Genomic DNA, 15,737 nt, shown 5'->3' with positions numbered 1-15,737 from the left:
AAAAAAAATTGAATTAACATATTAAATATAAAATTATTTTTATATTGATGTAACATTTTATATCAAATGTAAAAAACGTTCCAATATATTCATATGCTACATACATATATAGATATATATAATTATATAAATACTATTCGTGATTGTACATACATATTGAACCACTAAACAGAGATATACAAATCGCAATAAATCGTTTAATCGCAAACTAGACTATATCAAAGTTCAAATCAGGATCAGCTAGAAATCTTATTTTGCGAAAGGCGTGGCAAAGCGTTCGTTTAAGATCAGAATCTATCGATTGAAACTGTGGTAAGCGTGGACCACCGCTGAGAATGCTAGCGAACAATCTGCCAGTCACTTGAGTGATCTTAGCACATTCGTCAACTTCGTAGCACTGAGAAATCCAGCTTCAAAGATATCGCACACGTTCGCACGTTGTACATTTCAATCTCTTCAATTCTGATTTCTTCTAAGATTAGTATTATCTATAAATAATAATAATAATAATGAAAATCTAATAAAATTAAGAAACATAATCTTAATAATAAGTTTTTTTTAGAAAAAAATTTTCGAAATAATAAAAAATAAAATCTAATCTAACATTTTGATTTAATTAATTTTCAAAAATAAGCAATTTCCAATGAAAAATTAACAATAAATATAGACCATTATTAAAATAATTGATTCAAATTATATCTAATATAAAAGATGTATCTACTTATAAAGGTTAGTATGAATGCTATCATCAAGATTTGACCGGAAGGAATATATTGTTGATCGACGATCGGTTCATTGGTGGTCCACTATTGTCGGTCGGTTTGATATCGTCGCATCGAAGATCTTAATCGTTTATTTACGTCGGTGAATGTATGCTCGTATCTACCTGTCGTTTCGTGTATTGTGCGTGACTTTGGCTTTGCCGCAAGATGCGTCATGACATTACAAGTCGATTTTATTTCCTGCTTGTCGTCCCATTACATAACTTGCTGCCATCAGATGTCTCGATCGTAGATTATCAGCGATCGATAGACATTTACACCGACAACCGTTGCTTCTTCTTCCCCTTCTCCTTTTTCTCCTTCTTCTGAAGGAAATCGAACTGTGAAAGGTATGAGATATCATTTAGTCTCATCGTCATTGATCCTTTTTGCAGAATGTAATACTCATTTCCGTCTGCCAAATACTTACTAATAATATGTGAATAGAACTATCGTGCCATGTGGAAAATTATTATATACGTATGTATATAATATACATGTTATATATATGTGTATATATATATATATATATATAATATTATATAAAATTTCTGAAAAATATTTTTAAATTATGAAATTAGAATTTCTTGGAAAGTCGAATACGTTTTTTGAGGTTATAAAATATATGAAAATTTGTTGAAAATTTTAAAGTTTTGAATACAATGATGAAATAGGATTGACTATTTATTAATTATTTATGAAAAAAAACTAAATTGAATTAAATAATATTTCTAATACTCATTTCCATGATACATTATTATAAAAATTGATATTCAAAGTTTCGTTCTTTTCTTTTGTTTCATCTTTCCTTACTAGCTTTAATCTTAAACGCATGTCATTATAACCATATACCGTATATCCTTCATGTAAAATGAATTGATCGATTGACATAATGATTGCGTACTTTCTAAAAAATGAAAATTTCTTTTGAATGATGATAATGTCAAGTGATGCATATACGATTAAAGCGAAAAAGATGTTCATATAAGTAAAGAAAAACAATTACTTCAGAATTGAAAAACTGTAATTGAAAATTTGTTAAAAATTTTTTAACCAAATCTAAAACTCTTAATGAGATAACGGGATCAATGTATTTTTGACAATGATTGACAATTTTTAAGGTTATGAAAATTCTTAGCATTAAAATAATTTCATTTATTTAATTTTGTTTGATTTATCTAATTATTTAAAACAATTATGAGATCGTAATCTTATTTTTACTTTTGTGTGTCAAACTTTACTTGTTTTATTTTTCTTTTCTCTTCGAGATTTATAAATTTTCTCGTTTATTAGAATTCTTTTTCACATGTGCCGCATTGAAATAGTAGTCGTGAAGGAAAAATTCTCTTAAAGACTCATCTTTATTAGCATTGGACTGGTATAAAACACACGTTGGTCGGCAATAACGAAATACTCACCCTTTTCGGTGCACCCTAAAGTTTAGCGATCTCTAATGAACTGGTAGTCCGTTAGTTAGTCTAACTCGTCTCTTTCTCTCGCCGTTCTCCTATATACCGACTATGCTTACATACGTGCATACATATGTACAGTTCCTTTATTGGCACATGAGAGAGACAACGAGAGAGACTATGGAAGAGAAAGAGAGAAAGAGAAGTTGGAAACGCGGAACGGTACGCGCACGTGGATACAAATAAATCCTGTTAGGCGGCGCGAGAGCGGCGCAAAGCCGAATTTTCCCGGCTCTCGCATCTGTGAATATTTGCCCGTGGGTAGCGCATTACATGCGCGTTGTAATGCGTTCTAACTACGCTCTCTACGATTCGACGCATCGGAAACGCACACAGACGAATCACAAACAACTTCTGTCGGTACGAAGAGTATGGGGTCACGAGAAATTTACATTTTTACGGGATTAGGATGGTACTGGGGTGGTAGCATGACCATCCCCATGAGAGGATTAAGAGTTACACTTACAACTGTAATAATAGGGGTACGATATAGTTTGATATCTTTAGTTATGTAATTGAGACATAAAATTATTGCTACTGGTATTATTTGAGTTATCAATTCGGATAGGTTTTCATGTGGTAATAAATTATAATTAGATGTTGAAGTAATGTTAGTATGTTGTGATAGAAATTATATAAATAGTATATATTGTTACGATAGTGCAATAAAATTTAGGAAGTTGAAAGAAATATAAAAGAAAAGAAAATAAAATATTATAGAAATATTGAAAATTGAATTTTATCTTTTCAAATTATAAATTCTTTATGATCCTTTCTAATATCTTCACAGTTACGAGATTAATTCTGAACTAATGTACTCACATAAAAAGAATTAAAAAAACAAATTTCAATCAAACATTTTATTAATATTTAATTTTATATCACATATATAAAAATATGTAATATATCCACTTCTTAAAATATTTTAATATTCTAATACAGATATATTAATATCATACTTTAATAACTCTAAAATTCTCTCTCTCCATAATTCATTATAATTTACCAATTCTTTAATATTATTGAATTATTCCGCAAGAAGATAGAGATAAATTAAATGCATACAAATTAAAGAATACAATATAAAACTGTGTGACACATATTTCAATCATTATTTAATTTTAATTTCACGCTTACACTCTTACTTTTTATTTTCTCTTTGTACGATAAAACAAATAAATAAATAAATATAATTATTTTGATAAAGTATGATATATAATAATTATATGATAAAACAAATAAATGAATGAATATAATTATTTTTGCATCGAACTTTCAAGCAAATTCATCACCGTTGAAAGGAAAAAATCAAGATGTAAATTCATGCAAATTACCTTGTCGTTCGGGAGACAATAATTATCATGGTGGAAAAATACCAGTCGATACGGTCGATCGATCACGAATTTCCGCAGATAGAATGAACAGTATAAAAAGAGATAGACACAGAAGATTGCAAGACGAAGCATTGGGGTTGTAAATGTAAATGGCTGTGGCGAACAAACGCTCTTTTAACTTTCTTTTGGACGTTGGCGGCTAATTTGCGGCTACGAGGATGGTTTGACAGGAAGGAAGGAAGCGATCGGAAATGAAGGGAGCTAAAGGGAAGATAAAGGAAGAAATAAACTCCTTCTTTCCTTGTGATTTGCATGCAATTTCCAATTCCACTGGTCTCTTTGATGTTTTCTACCTTGATCGTTTCTTCATTAACTTTCTATTACAATTCATAAGATTCTTCTTTTTTTTATTCTTCTTATAAATTTGAGAGAATATCTGTAATAATTTAACATGTGAGATTTATATTATTTATAATTTTATTTCTCTTATATCTATATAAAGTATTATATATCTTTTTTTATTAAAATATTATATATACCTTTTTTCAGAAAATTAAACAGAAGATAGGTAAAGAAGAAATCTCAAATATCGAAGATTGTTTTTTAGTTAGTTTCGACGATCGCTGAATCGTGATCCGTGTCATCCATTGTTTTTTACCAGGCTATAAGAACAAAGAGGGTAGGTAGACGATTGCGTAGGTGCGTAGAAGCCGTCGTGTTCGGTAACAGGATTACGGAAGGGTGGCTGTGTAAGGGTTGCCACGCCGAGGGGTGCCGACAAGTGGACCGAATAATGTTGTGCGGTACAGGAAGGTGCAAAGCTGGGGCGCATTGCAAATCCAAGCTGAGGGAATATTTTCTTGATTCTATTATCGATGGTTCATTTACTTTTATTTAAAAATCTGCAATATAAGAAAAAGATTTAGATTAATGAAAGATTCTATAAGAAGAAAGTAGATAGATTTATTTTTCAGTTTTTGAATCTATATTGTAAGCTAAGTATTTATTATAAATTTGGATTTACTATATTGTTTTATATAATAAAAATCCAAATTCTAATCTGCTCTCTTTTTTACATTTAAAAAATATATTTGAGAATTATTAAAGTATCTTTTATAAGTGAATACTACATTATAAGTTATTATTTGATAAAATTTTTACTTTAAATTCATATCCTAACAAAAAAATCATATTTTTTTATTAATAAAATAAATTGATAAATTACATCTCACTTATTGTTAATAAAACAAGTATTTTTATTGAAATTTTATTGAAAGATGAAATCAAACTTGAAAAAAAATTGAAAGAAAGATTTATTAACTCCTAATCTAAATTTTCTTTCAATTCTTCAAATCTTTGATCACGTTAATAACTTCAAATTTTTTACTAATATATTCCAAAACATTATAAAATAAATGTTACGTGTCTTTCGCCAAATGACATCGTGCATTTAAGAATTAAGAAAAATGTCTGTTCGAATCTCACAATACCCGCAATGCCTTCACCCTCAATGATGTCAACCCTTTTGAATCTTTTCTCGATTCATCGATTATGTACATTAAACCGGCACAAATACATGGTAGGAAGGAAGGTAAGCTTTTTTTCAATGAAAACAGACCGCCCACTCCGATTCCTGGACCATTACATATGCCATCCTGTTTCGAGTAGTAATAATAATCGACCGACCGACAGAATTTACTAACAGAGAGAATCGAGTCTCGTTGGCCCTTTGAGCGTGGCGTAATGCGATTCGCAAATCGACCACCGTGCCGATGACTAAAATTATTGTTCCAGAAATTAGGGGTTTGCACCCCTACCTCCCTCTCTGATAACCCGCCTGCGCGGTATGCAGCCATCGAATCGACCAATGACGAATCGACTATCGGGGGTGCATAATATTTAGCTAGTATGCACTCTGTACAAACGTAATACCTGCATACAAATTTTACATTCGACTTATTTTTTTCTAATTTCTGGAATTTTATTTACAATTTCGAAGTATCGAAAGTAACATTATTGTTGCTTTGTTGGAATTATTCAATGATAAAGTTAATCCTAATAATTGAATCTTAATAATCATGGTCATTAATTTTTGAATATCTCATTAGATAAAAGTATCTTGAAAAATTGTGATCATTTCATGGAAAAATAAGAAGTTTATCTGTGTTTCTTTTCTGTTGGAAGTTAGATATATTCGAAACACGTGCGAACTGAAGCAGATTGGTTGGGATTTTAGGATTCGCGATTCCATCGAGATTCCGTGAAACAAGGGGAGAGATTCTACAAAGATATCTTAACACAATCGCCTATCTTGTTTCTTGTAGATATATAGAGTAAGAGTATATAGATAGTTTCAAATATCTATTTACAATGTCGATGTAACGACATTTCTTTGTCAATTCATCACAAAGCACTTCTCGATATTCATATATCACGAGATACTTTCGATACAATTCGAAATTTTTCCTTAATGACGATAATTATGTCCTACTATTTTATCTATCTTATATTTTCCATAAAGATGTCTATGTTTCATTAATTTCTTCTGAATTTATATCCTAGTTATATATATCTTGATCAATGGTTGAAGACTCCACCATAGAAAACATCCATTTCTGCATTCTCTTTTGAATCTTCTTATCATTCCTAAGTAACAAAGAAAAATTTTATTCTCATTCTTCGTTATGATATGATGTGAATAATTGCATTATATATTTATATCAAACAAACTTAAATATTCTTCTAATAATAAATATTTCAATTAGTCAAAGATTATCAAACATCCACTTTTCACTTCATCCTTATTATTTTGACTTATATTCTTGGAAGCTCATATTTCTTATATTTCATTGTGATCTAATGTAATGTACTTACAAGACTTTATCAAATGAAACATCCATTTCCATTTCAATTTTATACTTTTGAATCATCTTCTACGCATGTTATCACACCTATAATAATATATAATATTATATATAATATATAAATAATAAATAACAAAGAAAAATTGTATTCTCATATTATCTTATCATGACCTGATGTACTTTTAAATATTATCTTCATCAAAACAAATTATTAAATATTCCAATTAACCAAAGTCGTCCATCAAACGTCCATTTCCATTTCATCCTCACACTTTTGAATCGTCCTCTACGCGTGTATATCGCGAGCAGTTCGGGGGCGACACAGGAAGGGCCACGAAGATCGAGGGCGGAGCACGGACGTAGAAGAATGAAATGATCGAGTTATGCCTGATTGCCGCTTGTTGTTCCAGCTCGATAAACCGGACCCGAGCCACCCGAATTCACCTTGTTCTCCCCAATTTTACCAGTCCACCCTCCACCGTCGTAATCATCTTCCGTGGCTCTGGTCCTCTCCAACGGAAACCAGTCGTGGGGATCCAGCAACTTTTCAAGTTAGGTACGTGGCAAGGATGGAACATCCCCGGTCGTTTACAAAGCGCGAAGATCATCGCGAAATCGCGAAGTCAGCGGCAGGATCTTTAATGCATAATCGGATTCGAAGCGATTACGCGAGCTTCTGTATATAGAGCCATCGAGATTTCAGAGCTCTCCTTTGAGGACGAGGATGATCAAGGAGGACGATACGGAAGCAGGAGAACGCTTTGATGTCCCACAAGGTTGTTGAAATGGATGTCGGAACTTGATTGATATGGATGGTAATAAATATTTGTATCTCGTTACGTCCCATACGTGTGTTGATGAATCTTGAGACGATGATGATATCTGAAAATTTATGAATTTGATCAGTCGTGTGTTAAATTTTATTTCAAATTATAATTATCCTTAATAATCAAATATATTGATTCTATTAAGATTTTATGAATTAAAATATATACAGGAGAAGAATGTTCATCCATTATTTTTCATTTTACCATAAATTTTTACAAATTCTACAAATCTTAATATAGTTATTATAAAAATATAATTTTGAACATTCTTCTTATATAGTGATTACACGGTTTAAACATGATTCACGTTAATTATTACATATATAAAAAGTGATTTACCATGAACACCTTGCTAGTTTAAAGGAATAATTGAATAAGGAAATAAAGTATCCTTGAAGAAATTTTTGTGAAGAAAAAAGTGATCGACTCGCCACTTGTTGGCTTGTATCGGCGGTGTATATACCCATAAGAGGGTATTTTTGAGACCTCGGTTACCTCCACGTTGTCAACGACGTTTAATTCACCGTGTAACCGTACGCGGGATCGAGTTAACGTTAAGATCAAATTGGATTTGGCGCCGGCGCTGCCCTGGCTAAAACTTAGTCATCCGGCAGGACCCTTCTAATCCATTTATGCTCCTTCGTCCTGGATGCTCCATCGTCTACGTACTACTAAAGTCCAATGAAAGAGAGTGGACCTGGAAAGGAAAGGAAAAAATGAAAAGAGATCCCTCTTTTTGCTTAATCTTAAAAATAAATCGACCAGAAGAAACTTGAAACTTGTAATCATTTATCAATTTTACATCTTATGGATCGTCATTGGAACAAAATAACGATAAATGATAAGTATTTCAATTAACAAGTTTCTTTCTCAAATCACGAATAAAAATCAAAGAAAGGAAGATTTCTCCCCCGAGTCTCGCGGAAGACGCGAGAGAAGGCGGATTATTTCGAGGAAGAAGGGGAGGGTGGGGGGTGTACAAACAGGTCGAAGAGGAACACGAGGGGGACACGGCGGCAGTTTGTTAGCAGGAGGACCTCGCCTTTTTGCAGCTTGCGCCGTTTGCCGACGACACGGGGTAAACTTTTCGTGAGAGTATCTCGCGGGGCGTTGCGGAGGCGGCTTGCACGGACGGACACGCCCAGCGTCGCGACGCTTTTATCGATCAACGGCCGTACGCACCCCAACGGCCATTTTACTTTTCCGCCGATGGATTTCGTGAAAATTCAACCGAGGCCGTTCGAAACGTGCGGGGGTGAGATGGGGAGGAGAGAGGGCTGGCGGAGGGATGCGAGCGTCCCTTCACGTCCTCGCGTTTCGTCCCTTCACGTGTTCTCTGACGAGGTAAAAATCTATAGTCTGATGAAAACAAACACGGTTTAAAAATAGTAAATTATATGTGGCTCGTGAGAGTATTTGAACGCTTCTTCTTTTGAATGAAATTTGTTAAAAGCATAACGAGCTTTTTTTATTATTATTATTAAAATGTCATTATAAAAGAAGTGAAATCAATGCTCAAAGTTTTATGCTCCAGTTTTCTTTTAAATTATAATATTTAGAATTTAGAACTTGATCACTTTGTTACAAAATATACATGAAAAACCTTTTGATTTCACTCTCTTCCAAAAGCTATAATTACTTCATATATCTATTATATGTTATATTCTGTATAATTACGTATGAACTTGCATTAAAATCATTTAATCAATTAGGTAATTTCTTCATCATTTTGTTGCAAAATATACATGAAAAACCTTTTGATTTCACTCTCTTCCAAAAGCTATAATTACTTCATATATCTATTATATGTTATATTCTGTATAGCTATGTATGAATTTGCATTAAAATCATTTAATCAATTAGGTAATTTCTTCATCACTTTGTTGCAAAATATACATGAAAAACCTTTTGATTTCACTCTCTTCCAAAAGCTATAATATACTTCATATATCTATTATATATTATATTCTGTATAGTTAATATGAACTTGCATTAAAATCATTTAATCAATTAGGTAATTTCTTCATCACTTTATTGCAAAATATACATGAAAAACCTTTTGATTTCACTCTCTTCCAAAAGCTATAATATACTTCATATATCTATTATATATTATATTCTGTATAGTTAATATGAACTTGCATTAAAATCATTTAATCAATTAGGTAATTTCTTCATCACTTTGTTGCAAAATATACATGAAAAACCTTTTGATTTCACTCTCTTCCAAAAGCTATAATTCTTCCAAAAGCTACTTCACATATCTATTATATGTTATATTCTGTATAGTTAGTATGAATTTGCATTAAAATCATAATTTAAATTAATTTTTATATATAAAAAGTTTTCATCGAATGCTTTTTTACCATTATAGACGTGTAACTCACTATTTTTAAGTTGTGTACCACGATTCACCTCATCCCAAAATCTTCACCGAGTTCTGGCGTTGTATCTGGCTTACCACCGATTAACCCTCTAATTAATGAACGTTAACGCGTAATCTTTGGTCCATTCGTTCGTTTCTGCTCCTCATTTTGCAATGTACGAGCTCGGTTGAATCTTCTCGAGTTGGTGGGTACGTGAAACCGGCTTATAGGCTCGTATATCTCTTTATAGGGCCTTATCATATTTATGGGAGCCGGTGGAAGCGTGCGACATGGAAACCGCATCTGTCGGCATGCATATTTTTAAATACCAATTCACCGTACCGCGGTTTCACGGCCGAACCGATTTCTTTCCTCTTGAGCGACCCACGTTGCCATTACACGCTCGCATCGCTTCGTTTATTTTATCCTCGATAGCCGTGTATTTCCCTTCTCCGATCTGCGGAAGATCGTTTACGAACGACTCAATTCGAAGGTGAAACGCGATGGTCATTGAAGGGGGTGATTTAATTGTCACCCGAGAGATTATTATACTTCTATTGGAATGCATTCGAGTATTTTAGTATCGTTCTTGAACCTTGAAAAAGAATAAAGTGCAGATGTTAGTCAAAGAAAGGAAAATAATTCGATAATTTTTAAAAAAAATTCTTGCAAATAATCAGAATCTGAATTGGATTAATATACATAGAAATATATTACATAATATGTACATAATATATATGCGCATATTCATTGCAATAAATTTTATAATAATTTTGATATTAAAATTATTATTTCGAATTTATAGCTATAAATATTAATACATACCTATTAATATCCACTTATAATATATATGTGTTCTAATTTCGAGTTATATCGATATTTTACGAAAATATTTTACGATAAGTAGTAAGTATCTTAACCTCACTTTTCTTTAAATTCTTAATAGGTTCGATAAAAATTCTATTCGACAATTTTCGCTCGAAAAAGCAATCGTATCCTAACGAATCTAGCCAGCCTACGTGGTGAAATGTAAATAAAAGAAAGATTCGTCTCTCTGATCGAGATGTAACCGATTACACGGATTTTTTCCGCGCGGCACGTTTCTTTTTCGCCCGTATTACACGCGCGCAGGTCGAACATCGGTTCGGTAAGTGGGCACACGGATCCGGGAATGAAACGTGGTGCTCGTTGATTCGAAAGGAATAATCGGATTAAAGGCTGAATACTGGCTGCCGCTGCCGCGGGGTGCAGTTCATTGTGAACGTTGACTCGAGAGGGATGAAACCCAACGTAGCTATGCGGAATACGGGCGGCTACGTTTCCTTTCTCCTACGACAATCGACACAGCGGAGACCCGAACTCTGACCGAATTCGATTCCGGGGGACCGAACGGCTGCCACGTGGCCCCTATTACATAATATTAGACTTACACCCCCGAACACCCTCTTATTAGGAGAACGTCGGTGAGAGCGGCGACGATTGCGATTTTCTTTCGCGATTCATTCGAATCGCAATCCCACGCGATCATTTCGAGTGTGACGGTATCGATGATGACAATGTGGAATCAGTGGTTTCGTTTTTTGAATTTAGAAAGGGGAATTGAAGATGGACATATACGTATCGTTATATGCGACTCGTCGTTGTTAATTTTTAGTTATTTTGTAAATTACATAATATAATGAAATTTTTAGTTATAATCCAATTTACATAAATGTAATCAAGATATTTTATTAAAAATATTTTTAAGATAATAGATATAAAAGATAAAGATGTTTTATTAAAGTTTACTTGTGCATCTAGTATTTAGACAGATGTTTCTAATATTACTTTTCACCTGTCATAACCTCAATCACACTTCGTTTACTTCGTTTTATTAAAACTCATATTTAATATGAATTTTAATCTATATTTTCTAATCTATATTGAAAAATCTATATAAAAAAAATTAAAAGTTATTTTGTACCTGTAACATAAATCTTCGTTTATTCTTCAAAAATCTTCAAAAATCGATTTTCCTGGTGTCTTTCCAACATTTATGTAACTCTTAATTATTCCCTAGCAATTGCATAGTCATTCGTCAAAAAGACAAACTTTGAAAAAAATGTTTATAAACATTTTTATATAATGATTAATAATAATTATTTTATTTTTCCATCGCGATTTTTATTTATCGTACAAAATCATACAAAAGATGATTCGTACGATTATTATTGGATGCTCCACGCCTCGATGTAGAATGTCAATCTATTCGACGACGAAAAAAAATTCGGTATTGGTGGTACAGTATATTACAGCATCCATAGATTGTATCGCTCTTTCTCTTGACTAATTATCGCGAACATTATCACCGTGTCGAGACGAAATTCAGCTGAATCATTAATGGGTACAACGGCATTTGAACACTCTGCAGAAACGATTTGTTCCTAGGTGAATTGTGTGAATGTATGAAACGTATATGCATACATATTGTCATAAACCTCGGAACGTTTGATCGTACAGATCCCACAAATTCGAAACGAGATACGCGTACGCTACGCGCTTAAACTTGTACTGGTATTCAGTGTCGACTGTGTTTCAAATTAATGATGATCCTCCTTTGTCAAAGCAACGATAGGTAGTGCTCGTGTACTATGTAAGATAGGTTATGGTTTGCGTATATAGGTATTGTTAGTACGATTGATAAGTGAGATGAATAAATAATAGGAAATGAAGATTATGATCTTGTTTAACATGTGCCATGTAATGCAGAATGTTTGAAAGAATGTTTCAATAAAAGTTAACAATCTGAAATATATGAATTTCTTTTTATCTGAATTTGACAAAAATTTTAACTTTTTAATGAGGTTATGAGGTTATGATATAATTAGTGACATTCTCAAAAAGATGCAAAGGTGTATTCACAATATTCATTTCCAAAATTTATTATTCATATTTAAAATTATAATTATACATCATATTTAAAGATATCAAATATAAATAAACCAAGTTTAAATTTTATTTAAGTTCCATATAACTGTTGAGAAATCATTTTTCGACTCATCATAGTGACACGAAGAAAGTTGTATTGTAACTATGAAAACATTTCGAGCGTGACATATCCCTCGGGATACGGTAAGAAAACTCATGACATTCTCATCCAATGACGAAATGATCCTGTGCTATTACAGGTGAGTAAGAATGATCGGCATCCGCTATCAAAACTGTTTCTTTTATTGTATCGTAATTTTTTTTCTCGAAGATCAATCATTCCCTATACTTCTGATTTCGACGTTCCAATGATCTTATTACGAACAATTGAACTATTGTACTCTGTTTATCTTGATTCTCATCAGTGGATTCAAATCTAACGAAAATTCTTAGGTTCGCGATGAAAGAATTAAGTTAGTAATAAAATTATTTAGATTCATATTGTATTACGAATGTTGGAAATTTATTTTTTTTTAAATTCAAGTTTATTTATATTAATAATAATAATAATAATTATAAATTACGGTCTATCTAAAAGCTTCAAATTATATCTTAAAGCATATGTCTTTTATTGAGAGTCATAGATATAGGTAGACTTTCGAATTCCCGATCAAGGAGAAAAATATTGAAAAATCTTTCTGAAAAGTACTTGATCGTGTTAAAGGAGTGACAGAAGATAGAGAGCACAGAAGTGAAATGGTTGAGGCGAGATGAAGAGAAGAAAGATGAAAAGAGAGAAATCAAGTGGATAGAGAGAGAAGAGGCAAGAGGGTGGGTTTCGTTAGGTTGGGCGCAGTTTTGATGATAACGAGCGGATTTGCAATCACGACTACATTGTGCAGGATCCTGCTGTTAGCTAACTTGAAGAGGGATGAAACTCAGACGGGCTGAGATCACAGAGCAGGAAGCTGAGAGCGCGAGGATGAGAGATACGTTGGGGAAGCTGCTACAGTCGCGTATATACTCCTTTCCAGTCCCTCGTTCCATCCTGTTCCTTCTTCGACTTTACCATGCTTCTCTGAAAGTGGAAATCCCAAAATTACAGGACTATACCCGTAGTGATACAGTTGCAGGCCTCTGTACTACCTGTACATAAATATCTCGCGAAATTTCCGGTTGTGAAGCAATTCCTTGAATTCGCGCAGACGTGCCGTGGATATGCTAACGAAGGTTAACGATACGGTTACTGACTAATGAACTCGACTAGCATTGGAAACTTTTTTTTTATGAAATTTTTGTATTTGCGAGATTTTTTTCCCCATTTTCGATTTAAACGTTAATTTGTTATGTTAATGATTATTGAGAGACGAAATAACATTTACATATGTAATATTAATAAAATATTAAAATTCTGTTATAAATATTATCTTGTAACGATCTTCCTGTTAAAAAAGTTTGAGAATCGTAAATATTTCCACTTCATCAAATTAGAACTACAAAATGTTTTATATTTCAGCCAATACAAGACTAGGTCGAGGCCAGGTTTATCAGTGTTCCCTTTAATCTCAAGTGTTCCGTGTGAAGGTATACAAGAAAGAAAGTCGGTTATGGTGTGGTCGGATTTTGACAACAGTGCGTGTTTGCACAGCAGGTGGTTACCAATGCGAGTGACATGTCAGACTGCTTTTTCGAATTTGTATTCTTTTATAAGGTATCGAGGGCTGTATGCGACAATGTATCCCCTCGATTTTGAATGTGAACAGGTCTCTACGACCACTTTTATCATGATAATTCCGCTTGGACGTTGGAAAATTTCTCGAAAAATGTTTGAAGAGAAACCGCAAGTTTTCGACTCTTTCCCAGCATGTTGAATATTCGGTAGAAAATGGGAAACTTTTTAAACATGATTTACATTTCCTCGTTTCTCACGATTTTCACATCTTTTTTTATTTTGTCAATGTTATTTACATTATCGTTACAATATTGTTTACATTGCTAATTTACACGTATAGAAAAATGTTCGATTAATAAAGTACAAATAATTACATTTGAAAATAAAACTTACTTTCAAAAATATTTTTTGCAAATGGATATTACATTCTACAATAACTTTTAACATTATATTCATTAATGAAAAATAATTTTTAAAAAATTCTTTATTTTTATTCTCTATTCGCATCAATTCGTAATGATAATTAAACATTTATTTTCTTCAGAAATTACTATACTGTATACAATAAAACTTTGTTTATAATATATCTATAAAAATTATCTTAGGATATTTTAATAGTCTTGAAAGAATTAAAATTAAGGTTATGTATAATAATTATCGTGATAAACGATGTACGCACTTATTATTTACGTTTCTAAGGAGAAAGAGACATCGATCGCGGAACAGGATTCTCGATAGTATCGATTAATGCGACGATTGTCCCCTTAGTAAGAATCGGCATCGCTGGAACCCCGTGGTTTCTTTTTGAAGGATCCTCCGCGTGTCCTCGCGAGGTAGGAACCTTTGTTCGTTTTCGGTCCCACTAGCGGAATAATTCGACCGCCATTTTTCTCGCTTTATGCCGGGTAAGCGTTACTAATGGCCCGTATCCTGCCGATCGCGGGTACGACGGCCCCTGTTGCTTCTTCTCGCACGCGTGAACGTCGTTTACACACTTAACCTATACGTCCGTATCGCGTCGCGATTGCACGCGCGAGATTCGCAAGCATGCGCACACGCGCCTACGATGATATTAACAAATAGAGGGCGTATCGTGATTCCATTGAAAACATATAACGCGCATTTATCTTGAAAATATTAAGTACAACTTGGAGACTGGAGGAATGTGACGATAAATGAAGAGAATTCGTTTCTTGTTCCTTTGATACTTTTAGAAGAAAGAGATATTGAAAGTGATCAGCATTTGTCATCTGTACATCTATATTAGAATTGATGATTAATATGAACATAAACATTGAAGTTTATTTTTAGGTTAGTATTATACTCTTATACAATATGAAAAAAATTTAATGAGTAAATGTAATTGCTTTTTAAATTATGCATAACCTTGAATAAAAAATTAAGCAGTATTCGTTGAAAGAAAAAGGATATGATATATGATAGCAAAAAATGTAATATTAAAAAATTGTCTAATGGATGTAATCCAAACATACTAACTCTAACCTATTTCTATCGATGCCTTTTTTCCATTTCGAGG

General features: G+C 32.8%; 2 long non-coding RNA genes across 2 annotated transcripts; both read right to left on the bottom strand.

Moving 5' to 3' along the window:
• Positions 1 to 98: 98 nt before the first annotated feature.
• Positions 99 to 1,294, bottom strand: LOC100578131. The gene is made up of 3 exons (XR_003305370.1): positions 1,192 to 1,294; positions 887 to 1,102; positions 99 to 488 (listed from the first exon to the last, which is right to left on the bottom strand). It is a non-coding gene; the product is annotated as an uncharacterized LOC100578131 (long non-coding RNA).
• A 5,302-nt stretch (positions 1,295 to 6,596) lies between these two features.
• Positions 6,597 to 10,209, bottom strand: LOC100578104. Its single transcript, XR_003306334.1, has 3 exons — positions 9,964 to 10,209; positions 7,595 to 7,952; positions 6,597 to 7,310 (listed from the first exon to the last, which is right to left on the bottom strand). It is a non-coding gene; the product is annotated as an uncharacterized LOC100578104 (long non-coding RNA).
• Between the last annotated feature and the right edge of the window lie 5,528 nt (positions 10,210 to 15,737).

Source organism: Apis mellifera, linkage group LG1, assembly GCF_003254395.2.
Source record: "Apis mellifera strain DH4 linkage group LG1, Amel_HAv3.1, whole genome shotgun sequence".
Taxonomy (NCBI): Eukaryota; Metazoa; Arthropoda; class Insecta; order Hymenoptera; family Apidae; genus Apis; species Apis mellifera.
Note: the sequence above shows the minus strand (reverse complement) of the source record. Positions and strands in the feature narration are given on the sequence as shown.